Source organism: Protopterus annectens, chromosome 8.part0, assembly GCF_019279795.1.
Source record: "Protopterus annectens isolate FY-2018-M chromosome 8.part0, PAN1.0, whole genome shotgun sequence".
NCBI classification, from domain to species: Eukaryota; Metazoa; Chordata; order Ceratodontiformes; family Protopteridae; genus Protopterus; species Protopterus annectens.
Window position 1 is genome coordinate 1,952,542,939 of NC_056741.1, and position 12,123 is coordinate 1,952,555,061.

Consider the following 12,123-nt stretch of genomic DNA (forward strand, 5'->3'; position numbering starts at 1 on the left):
CCCCCTGCTCTTTAAATATACCAACTCCAGATCTCACTACAGTGCAGAAAAGGAAAGTCTTCCCATTCTGCACTGTATGGAGATCTCTGTTGAAACGTTCAAACTTTTAAAAGTTTGATCCTATAGTGTCAACCATATGACATTCAAACTTTTAAGAGTTTGGGAACATGATACAGACCCAACAATAATAGGGTGTCATTCCCAAAATGCATACCTTTCATATACCACTACCACTTCTGTGATAACTGCAGTAGCTCAAAGAAATCAGTAATATAGTTTATTGTTATTACTGTGTGTCATGCATCCTGCTATTTACATGGTCAAGTGGGACAGTAAGTTAAGGTTCCAACATGAGGATGCCTATGGGTTCAAACCAAAACTCCCCCAGTCGTCTTATCATGAAATATTTCAGTTTATTTTTCTGTCTCATTACAATAAGTACAGCATTAGAAGGGGAAATATGTATGGTCAAAATTCTGGGGTAGAAGGACATCATTGTCAGTAGAGTTGTTTCTCCTTCCTTATAACCAGTGACTGAAGTGTATGCCTGGGCAGCATGATTTTTTTTTTGTGTGTCCATTCATTTGACTCATGCATCATCACTTTATCTCAGACTAGAAAACCCTGAATGTTTGTCCAGGAAGCTTATCACACTAATCCGCTGTCAGAATGCAAGTGATGAAGGCTGCTGATTCAGGCCCGCCTTTCATTTGTGTATACTAACAGAACTCTTACATCATTGAGGGCTGAAGTCACTAAATAATGACATTCATTTCAGTTTAAGACTTGATATCTTTCAGAAAACACATGCTAACAAAATCAGTTCTTCTAGCACTTTCTAAGTTTATAAGAGCAATATTTAAATATTGCTCTTCTAGCACTTTCTAAGTTTATAAGGGCAATATTTAAAATTTGTCCCTGATTTTGGGCCTTTGGCCCCCATTCATTTTTGGCTTTGCCTTGATTTCTTGCACTTCAGAGTTGAGAGGTATATTTGTACTTCTCTCTCTCTCTGTGTCTCTGTCTCCCCATCCTCATTTTTCCTATCCTTTCTATTACATGCATTTATTTTGTTTGTTATTTTCTTTACCTCTATTTATTTAACTATTATATGCAGCAGTACAACAACCTGCACCCATCCCTCCAGCAAGGCCTGTGGACCCCCACAGGTGATACCAGCAGTTCCCCCAACACTACCATCTGAAGCATCTAGCAAAGCTGTACCCGTCCTGCCACAGTCTCCTCAACATCTCCTTCCCTGCCCACACCACCCACTTCAGGTAGTCCTGCACTAGATGCTGGTACAGTTGCACCCACTCGCAGCAGCAGTAGTGTCAATGGAGGTGACATTTTTGTCACACATTGGCAACTGGCAGACATGATATGGGAGTTTACTGACGGGTTGGATGCATGAACTGGCCAGATGGAGAAACTTCTCTGGTGTTTTGAGTCACATCCATGCCCAATACTTTAGCCACCATCCAGGACATTACTCAGTGGTGGCAGCAACCAAAAATGCTAACTAATCTTCCATATTTGTCAGCTGAGAGACTGTAGCTGCAAACATCCCAGCCTATTCCCCCAACCTGGTGTTTCCATCCTTTTGTATCTATACCTACCTTCATTGATTGTTCAGTCCTTCTCTCACAATTGGCTTGCCACAAATTGTCTTTTTGATGTCTTTTTCAAGATTGTTTTCCCATTCCCTCACTGTGTTATGACACACTCTGTCAGCTGTGTTTGTATTCCCCTGATACCTAACCTAACCCTCTTACCTTCCTCTTATATTCCTTCCTTCCTTCTGCAGCTTTCCTACTTTTCTTCATGAAACATGGGCACCTGTTCCATTAAAAAAAATGACCCATCTTCCCCACCTACATCTTGTTCATTCCTTAGTTGTTCACTTTCTGCTTTACCCTCTGCATGCTTCCCCTGTTTATGTATTTTCTCTCCTCCTATTTCCAACCTTTCATCTGGTCATAAAATAGATGTACAGTCCTTACATGTGCTCACATATGGCTTCTTGTGATTTTACTGTGTACAGTGGGTTGTGGAGAGCACCACTGATGTCCATGTACAACCAAAGAGGATTGGAACTGCTCATTATATAATAATGACTAAGTACAGCCTTAATCATGTATTGCACTTGTTGGCCTCAGCTAGAGTCAGGGATGCAAATGAGCTGAGCATCATTGTACCACAGTGTTCACATACAATCTAGAATAAAGCTGACACCTTTATTGTGACTACTTCTTCAGCTCAGCCCGTTAATGAAGTGCTTTGCACAGTGTAAGTGGGTGGAAGAGGGGGATGTTGTGGGCTCGAGTCCAATATGGGTTGTATGTTTTTGTCTAATTTTACTTTCATTCTGCAAGTGTGTAACAATCACTTGCTATGTGCTTCACTGACAAAATTAATTTGACTGCTTTTATAGCTTAGCCTGTAAATTAAATACTTTTCAGAGAGTTGTGTTTTCAAATCCCCTCAGGGTTACACATCATTGTTACAGTAAAGTGCTTATTTCATGACATTTACATTATGATACATGTGCAGTGGTAAGACTCTGCTTTTGGTTGCTACATCTTGATACTTTTCTGTACATCACCCATTGTTTTTGCCTGTGCATCACACAACCATGTTTTTTTACCTTTTTATCTTCAGTTACTTGAGTCTGATATCTGTGTTTCATACCTCCTTATCATTTGTACTTCACATCCCTGATTGTGTCACCATCCCCCTTGCAGTCTTGTCTATGTTAAATTGTTGTATCTATGGCCCTACTACAGCCTCTACTCTCCAACCTTAGTCATACTTCCTTTGCTAGCTTCTACAAGTATCTTGTCTGCATATATGCACTCCTAAGTGAAAAAATAGAGCAGCACACAGGCCTCGTGGGCAGCCACATACCATTTTTCTCTTGCCACAGCTGTGGGCACAGTGCAAGTACTGCTGTTTGTACATCCCAGTAGCTGCACTATAGTCCTATGTGATCTTCCCACAGGCTCCTGCTGACGGATCTTTAATGAACTGCGTAACGCCTGTCAAAGTATTCACTGTAATTAGTGTTGGGGCATATTGCACATGCACAGTAAATATAGGAGGAATAGCTGTGGCTGAGGCCACAATATTTCTGAATCCTTGGGAATGTTGTTGTTCATGAAAAGTTTGGACAATAATACCTTCTCAGCATCTTAGTTATTAAAAAATGTCATACTAACTGCTACAGATTGTGCTAATATTTATTTATGTCCAAATTTATGTCCATTTGTCTATGTGTGCAGCATGTGTATGTTTTGGACCCAGTATATTGACATACTGGGTTTGCAAGACTTCAAGGGAAACCACAGAGACTGTTCTATCAGTCACAGATACACACTCTCTCTCTCTCTCTATATATATCTATCTATCTATATATATATATATATATATACTTATATATATAATACACACACACACACACACACACACACACACACACACACGCACACACACACACACACACACACACACACACACACACACACACACACACACACGTGCGCGCGCACTTACACACACACACACACACACACACACACACACACACACATGCGCGCGCGCGCACTCACACACACACACACACACACACACACACACACACACACACACACACACACGTATATGTGGGTCTACTTTGTTTCATTGAAAGCTCATGTCACTGAATTTGAATTCCAAATCACTGAAAGCTCAAATTACTGAAAACTCATTTCACCGAATCTCATTTCACTGAAGTGAAGTACTGGCATTTTGCAGAGTACTGTAAGGCAAGTAAAGGGTATATGACCTTTTCTCCACTGTAGTGCAATCCTGGAGTTAGCATATATAGTTGGGGTGGGGTGGGGGACGTACCTCTCCACCTACTTTGATTTTATATTATATTTCATCGAAAGCTTCAAAACAATACATTTTAAACCATAGACATGTATACATACAACACCAATGACAAACCCTTTCCAGAAGGCAATATATACCCAAACTAGCTGGGGGGCTATGCCCTCCACACCTTGCAATGTGTGGGGCTGTGCCTCTCCAACACCCCCACTAACTATATATACTAACTCCAGGATCACACTACAGTGGGGAAACGGGCATGTACCTTTTACTTGCCTTACAGTACTCCACACAGTGCCAGTACTTCACTTCAGTGAAATGAGTTTTCAGTAATTTGAGCTTTCAGTGATTTGGTCAGGGTGAATTGAAATTCAATGAAATGAGCTTTCAATGAAACAAAGTAGACCCACTGAGTTATATTGGTATCTGGCTGTACCTGTTATTCTACTTTTATCTGCAGACTAAAAAAATCAGTCTCTGCATTCGTCATCATTTAAAACTTTCCTGCAGAGAAATAGGTCTAGTTTTACATGAAGGCAAAGACTATACTGACAAATATATTCTTATTCATAAGTTGTGATACTATGCTCTCCCCTTAGCCATTCTATGCTTATCACACAATGCCTAATCTCTACAAACTACTCTAAATAAGGCCTGTTGACTTGCGCTATCTGAACCTAGGGAATATCACCACCTGATGCTTCAAAGACAATAAGCTACCCATTTCAGAAAGAGCAACCTTGCCTCCTGTCCCATTAGTTATGAAGCTTTTTCATCTCTGTTTAACAAATATTAAGCACCAGTTCCTGATAGTAGTTAAAAATATTAAATATTAACCAAGGAGACAGAAAGTATCAATCATGCTTCCAACTTTTCCAGGCTGTTCTGGAAAACAACACACATGATAATCTGACGTGAAGGACTAGCTCACCACTCTGCTTGTCTGCTCTACTAATCAATTAACTTTTCCTCTTCTTATTTCTAAGCATTATACCCCTGCTGAAAACTAACTTAATTGGAACTGGTATGCACATCAACTCATCAACAACTCATTAACAACTTGTTCTCTGCTTTTAACATCAATAGTTCTATGCTTTTATGTTATTATATGAATTCTCCTTATCACTAAATGAAACAGAATGTTTATAAAATATATACAATTTGTAAAAAAATAAAATATATATAGATATAAAATACAAAATAATTGCATTGTGATAATTTGTATCTATTATACTGTATGATTTTGTTTTCATATAATGAAACTCTTGTATATGTTCTGGAGATTTTTTTCCCCAAGTCTGTACTGAAAAAGGGCTGTCTGAGCTCAATCAGATTACCCTAGTCAACAAATGAAAATAAGTAAAATAACTGGCTACTAACCAAGATCTCAAAGCTGCTTGGACATAGTTAATTTGTAGGTATGCTGTTCAGGAGACCATTGAGCTGCCTAGTTCAATTTTCCAGTTGTTATAAAGCACTGTCTTGGTTGAGTAACTTGTTCAAGGTCACACAGTAGGTAAATGGAGGCTGAGGGAATCAAACCCTGGACTACATGAAGCAACATGTCAGCAGCTCAAAGCCTTAATCCATTGGTCACTACACAAGGATGACAATATGGATTTAGTATGTTCAATGTGTAACTTTTCAAAGATGGCACATGCAGCATGGAACTAAAAAGTCTTTTGGCTTTTCCCAGTTAGGGGGTCACCACAGCAGAACTCCGGTCCACTCATGATTGGCAGTGGATTTTTACGGTGCTGAGTTGCCAGCCCAACGCCCAACCTTCACCGAAGGCATGCCCATTCATGCTTGCACCTACCTGCATGTCTTTAATGCCACTCGGCTGCGGGGAGAACATGCAGACTGCACACAGAAGGCGCTCCAGCCGAGAATCGAATGGGAGAACCTCTTGATGTGAGGCAACATTGCTAACCGCTGCACCACTGTGGCTTCCCACCACCGCAGCATGGAACTACTGACCATTTTTAAATATTCTCCCACTGCCCATGACTGTCATCTGCAAAATAACTGCACGCTACATTGTGTGTGGCTATCTTTACTATTTTAGGACTCCAGAATTTCCTGAATGTGTGTAGTTTATCCATTCTCTCTGAATGTGACTGCATCATGTACTGAAGCTCTTTCTAAATCACCTTCACTGCTCTTATAATTTTTGCGCCGCTTGATTCTTCAGTTTCATCTTCGACTTAGCTCTTCTTTTAACTGACCTTTCTTCATGCAATGCATATGTTATTACTTTGACTATCTATATTTCATAACCTAGAATTTGCATTTCTTTTAGTTTCACATTTATGTCTTGGATCTAAATTATTGTTGGCTTCCTCTGTACTAACAGTTCATTACAACTACATTTGATTACTATATTAAAATGTTTGAATTAGAGTTTACATATAAAAGTTACTGAATTTGATTACCTAATGTATAAACAAATCATGGAAAGCTACCCTCAGCCTCGATGAATGTCAGACTAAAACCCTGACCATACCCCAGGTAACTTGGTTTTAGTTGGTGGCTCATGTCACTGGAAGGACTAAATTTGGAGAAAGGGGTTGAGTGGTTAACATCAAGTCAGCCTATAGAACAGTGGTAGCTAAACTTGCTGCATGTAAGTTACAGGACTTGGTCACTAATTGGGTTATATTGGATATTTCCTACACCTAATTTTGGATGTGATGTGTGAAGATGCTATGAAGTCATCCCAGACCAGCAATGATATAGAGACTCTGCCTGTAAAGGAGGGAGTTAGTCTGGAATAGGAGGGAGCCCACATAACAAGCAATCTAGCCTGCTCCATCACACCTGACCTGCACCTCCAGGGGAACAACCAAGCTGATTAGGCTCCTGCCATGATCAGGAAGATAATGGGCCATAGATATTTCACCCTGTCTAGAGAACAATAGGCCTGCATCCCATCCCCACTAGAGGAATGAAATGGCATACTGGTAGTGGAGATAGCAGGCAGTTTGTGCAGGTGATAAAAATGTGAGCAACTTCCTCCTTTATGTATGTTACATAGAATCACCAATATTTACGGTACATATTAATTATCACAGCTGTGAATATAGGAGTGGTATATAAAATATGAGGTAGGGATCCCTGCTTTTGACCATGGTCATGGTTGAGGAAGTTATTTTGGTCATTCTGCTCACTTGCTGATCATATACATACATAAATAAATAAATAAGTAAACTTCATTCTACAACTGAACAGCACATTTGTATGCACAATTTGGAAATGAAGGTGAATAGAATTAATTGTCTGGTTAATAGTGAAAATAAATCTAACATTTTTCAGTCTGTTAAAACAATGTGAGCAAAGTGCTGCAAATGTGTTTCAGTAAGCCTGGCTTGTTAGAGTGGAATCACCCACCTTCTGATCATATAATATATTTGGACTCTTCAGTCTAGGCTAGTACATCTGAAAATATTTCTAGAAGACAAAGGCATGCAATTCTTTCCATGTAACTGTGACAAATGTGGATTTTTAAGAATTGCCAAATAAATAAATAAATAATTGACATTAGAAAAAGACATTTAAAGTACAACATTACTTTTAGAAACTGTACAATATAGGCAGCATTCAGTCTTGACTGAGGTACTCTTACCTCATATACTGTTTAAATGAACACTTGTGTGCTTCTTTAAATTGACTTTGCCAGGGAATGAAGATGAACCATGCATCATGTTGTTGAAAAACAGGTATATACTGACTGTTGTTTTCTTCCAGGGGTTCTCACTTCAAAAACTGAAACCTCCTGACTAGCAGAGACTTCAGTGGAGATTAGTTCTCACTAGTTATTTAGAACGGGATAGGACTGAATAGCTTCAGGCTTCACCTAAATGCAAAAAAATATGATAGAGTATAGCATTTCAGAGAGTTGCTTGATTATATAAAACTATAATTGGCTATTCTGCTGAAATAACATACTGCTTAAACACACACATACACACACAAACACACACACACACACACACACACACACACACACACACACACACACACACACACACACACACACACACACACACACGCAAGTACTCACTATGTTAGCATATGTTTAAGGCAGGGCTTTGCAATGAGTTTAATAACTAATTCTATTCACCCTGTGCCTGTTGAAAACTCCGCCAAGGACGGTCCCAAGCCCGGCTGAAAAAGGAGGAGGGTTGGGCTTAGGGTTAGCAACCCCATCCCGTAAAAAACTATTTGCTACAAAAACACCAACTACAGGAAACACAGACAATCTTGTCTTGGAAGAGGAGGGTTCTTCAAATGGAAGATTTATGAAGTTTTGTGGCCAAAGCCGAAAGGACGCCACAAAGCAGAGCACCCTTCTCTCTACCAGGAAAATAAACATTGGCACATGGAATGTCAGGACCATGTATGAGCTAAGCAAGGCAGCCCAAGTGGCAGCAGAAATGAGAAATAACAACTTGAGTTTGTTGGGAATCAGCGAGACAAGGTGGACAGGGGCTGGTCAGTGTCGATTATCTACAGGAGAGTTGCTGCTTTATTGTGGACATGAGGACAGTGAAGCACTTCACTCCCAAGGGGTTGGTCTTATGTTGGCTAAACAGGCCCAGAGAGCCCTGATTGGATGGGAAGCACATGGCCCCAGGATCATCACAGCTTCATTCCGTACAAAGAAGAAGAACATTGTAATGAATGTGGTCCAGTGCTACGCACCAACTAATGACAGTGAAGAGGAAGATAAAGATCAGTTTTATGAAAGACTGCAGCAGATCCTCGAGACCTACACAGACAAAGACCTTACTATCCTTATGGGCGATATAAATGCCAAGGTCGGATCCAGTAACATAGGATATGAGCAAATCATGGGTACACATGCTCTGGGAACAATCAACGAGAATGGTGAAAGGTTTGTTGATCTATGTGCTCTCAACAATTTGGACATTGGAGGCAGCATTTTTCCCCACAAACGGATACACAAAAATACATGGGTCTCCCCTGACTACACAACAGAAAACCAGATAGATCACATATGCATCTGTAGAAGGTTTAGAAGAACATTACAAGATGTCATGAAAAGAGGGGCAGATGTAGCATCTGACCATCACTTGGTGGTGGCTAGACTGAAGCTAAAGCTAAAAAGAACCCAGGTTCAAGAGTCATCTAGGAGAATCAAATACAATGTTCATCTATTGAAAGATTCTCAGACAAAAGAACAGTTCAACATTGCACTGAAGAACAAATTTGAAGTGCTACAAGAACTGGTTGAGGAGGGTGGAGTAAACAGCTCTTGGCAGAATGTGAAAAAGGCTGTAGACTTAGCTTGTCAAGAGACACTGGGACCTAAAAAGTATCATCAGAAAGAGTGGATCACTGCAGAAACACTGGTAAAGATAGAAGACAGAAAGAGGAAGAAGGCAAAAGTAAACAACAGTAAAACCAGAGCTTCAAAGATCAAGGCCCAAGAAGAATATGCAGATGCCCACAGAGAGGTCAAAAGATGCATTAAAATAGACAAGAACAATTATGTGGAACAGTTGGCAGCTGAGGCAGAACTGGCAGCTTACAGTGGTAACACAAAAATGTTGTATGATATCACCAAGCAACTTTCAGGAAAGTACAGTAAGCCAGAGAGACCTGTTAAAGATAAGCAAGGAAAACCATCAATAGTATAGAACATCAACTGAAAAGGTGGGTGGAACACTTTGAAGAACTTCTAAACAGACCGTCACCTCTAAACCCTCCAATTATTGAGCCAGCCAATGAAGATCTACCAATCAATTGTGAAAAGCCAAGCAAGGAGGAGATCAGGAAAGCCATCATCCAAATGAAAATGGGAAAGCGGCAGGACCAGATAACATCCCGGCAGAGGCCCTTAAAGCAGACTTGAATACATCAGTGGAGATGTTGTACCCACTCTTTGAAAGAATCTGGGCAGAGGAAACTGTTCCTTCAGAATGGAAAGAGAGCCATCTCATTAAGCTTCCCAAGAAAGGGGACCTTAGCAAATGCGACAACTACAGAGGCATCAATCTTCTATCAGTTCCAGGAAAAGTTTTCAACCGTATCCTTTTGGAAAGGATAAAGGACACCACTGACAAAAAGCTGAGAGAAGAGCAGGCAGGCTTCCGCAAAAATAGATCGTGTACTGATCAAATTGCAACGCTCAGAATAATTGTGGAACAGTCAGTTGAATGGAACTCACCATTGTATATCAACTTTGTTGACTTTGAAAAGGCGTTTGATAGCATGGACAGAGAGACACTGTGGAGCCTTCTGAAGCACTATGGTATACCAACCAAAATAGTAAATTTGATAAAGAACTCATACAATGGTCTATCATGCAGGGTTATACATGGAGGGCAGCTCTCTGAAAGCTTTCAAGTAAAAACTGGGGTCAGGCAAGGATGCTTACTGTCACCATTCCTCTTCCAGTTAGTTATCGATTGGATTATGAAGAAATCTACTGCAGGACAGAAAAATGGGATCCAATGGACCCTATGGAGTCAGCTGGAAGATCTGGACTATGCTGATGACCTCGCCCTCATCTCTCACAGCCAGCAGCAAATGCAAAACAAGACAAATTTGGTGGCAGTTACAGCACTAGAGGTGGGTCTTAACATTAACAATCTGAAGACAAAGATCCTTAAATTAAACTCCACAAATACTAACCCTATCACTCTGCAAGGGAAGCCACTGGAGGAAGTGCAGTCCATTACCTACCTTGGCAGCATAATTGACAAGCAGGGCGGATCAGAAGCTGATGTCAGGGCAAGGATAGGAAAAGCAAGAGCAGCCTTCATACAGTTAAATAGGGTCTGGAAAACAAGAGAACTATCCTTGACCAACAAGATAAGGCTGTTTAACTCTAACGTGAAGTCAGTACTGCTGTATGGGGCAGAGACCTGGGGGTTAAACAAGACCACCACTAAAAAACTTCAGACATTTACAAATAGCTGTCTCAGGAAGATTCTACGGATTCGATGGCCAGACACTATTAGCAACGCCACCCTTTTGGAAAGGACCAACCAACTTTCGATTGGGGAAGAAGTTAAGAGGAGGAGGTGGAGATGGATTGGGCATACTCTTCGCAAACCAGCAAACAACATTACAAGACAGGCGTTGCGCTGGAATCCTCAGGGGAAGAGAGGAAGAGGCCGCCCACGAAACACCTGGAGGCGAGACTTTGAGGCAGATGCTAAGCTTAGAGGCTACACATGGAACCAAATAGAACAGCTGGCCCAGGACAAGATTCGGTGGAGAGCTGTAGTTGGTGGCCCATACCCTGTCAAGGGTGACGGGCATAAGTAAGTAAGTAAGTGTGCCTGTTGAAAGCCTCTGTACATGTGGGGGCATACCCCTTAAGTTCATGCATGCCAAACTTGCACTAGGCGATTAAGCGGTGTGCATATACCAACAGACACCACTTGATGCCTCCTGCCTCAGTTAGATTTTCCAACAGAAATTCAGAAATATCTTTGATTAGTTAGGTATTGGGGATGCTACTTGGATCTTGTCCATAACAATAATCCCTCAGAGCATTGCTACAATAAGAGAGCAGGAAATGTTAGTAGCCATCTATCACTGAGAGTGAAACTGCCAAGGTTGTATGCTGTTAAGAGCATTTATCTTTAATCATATCAATACTTAAAAGACTTAAAATTCAAATGAAAATATCTTGCTGGAGAATTATGGCAGGCCAAGCAATAGTTCAGAATTCACTACTGGTAGGTGTGATGGACTTGGAAACAGAGCCAGGGAAGATGGCAAGAAGGCCTTGCCTCTGGACACACCAACTCATATTTGTTATGCCTTTACCTGGAAAAAGTTAAAGGGCCTTCTTGATGATTTTCATGTTGGGCTACTTCCATCAGTGTCTAGTGCTGAGATAGGATATAGGTTTTAGTTCATTTTGCTGATATCTTCTGATCATTGGACTAAAGTATTGTCACAGATTTTAAAACAGAGCTCCATTTCCCAGGTAAAGTAAGCAGAAACTTAGATGGTCTATGCAACTTAGACCCTTCCAAACATTGAATGATATGAATGGAATAGATAAAAAGAACTGGGAACCAATGGGGAGCACACACATTTTATTTCTGATTAAGGGTTGCCATGAATATTCCTGTGAACATTATGACTGGAGATGAAATAAAAACTAAAAAGCTTAATGAGATAACATGTCGCAATAGGCCCAAGTGTTTTACCTTCTGCACAAGGACTTCTAAAGAGAGAAGAGTAAATCTCCACATTTTTAAGAAAATC

At 40.6% G+C, this 12,123-nt stretch overlaps 1 protein-coding gene across 2 annotated transcripts in view; it reads right to left on the reverse strand.

Moving 5' to 3' along the window:
* LOC122809755 (carbohydrate sulfotransferase 5-like) overlaps nt 1-12,123 on the reverse strand; it is a 283,569-nt gene that overhangs the window by 184,958 nt on the left and 86,488 nt on the right. Inside the window, exon 1 of one of the 2 annotated variants that reach the window (XM_044081476.1) lies at nt 7,496-7,719. The exons of the other annotated variant lie outside the window; for it this stretch is intronic. The gene's annotated coding sequence lies outside the window, so the exon portion shown is untranslated. Of the gene's footprint in view, nt 1-7,495; nt 7,720-12,123 lie in introns of those variants that run through there. 2 annotated transcript variants of the gene reach the window in all.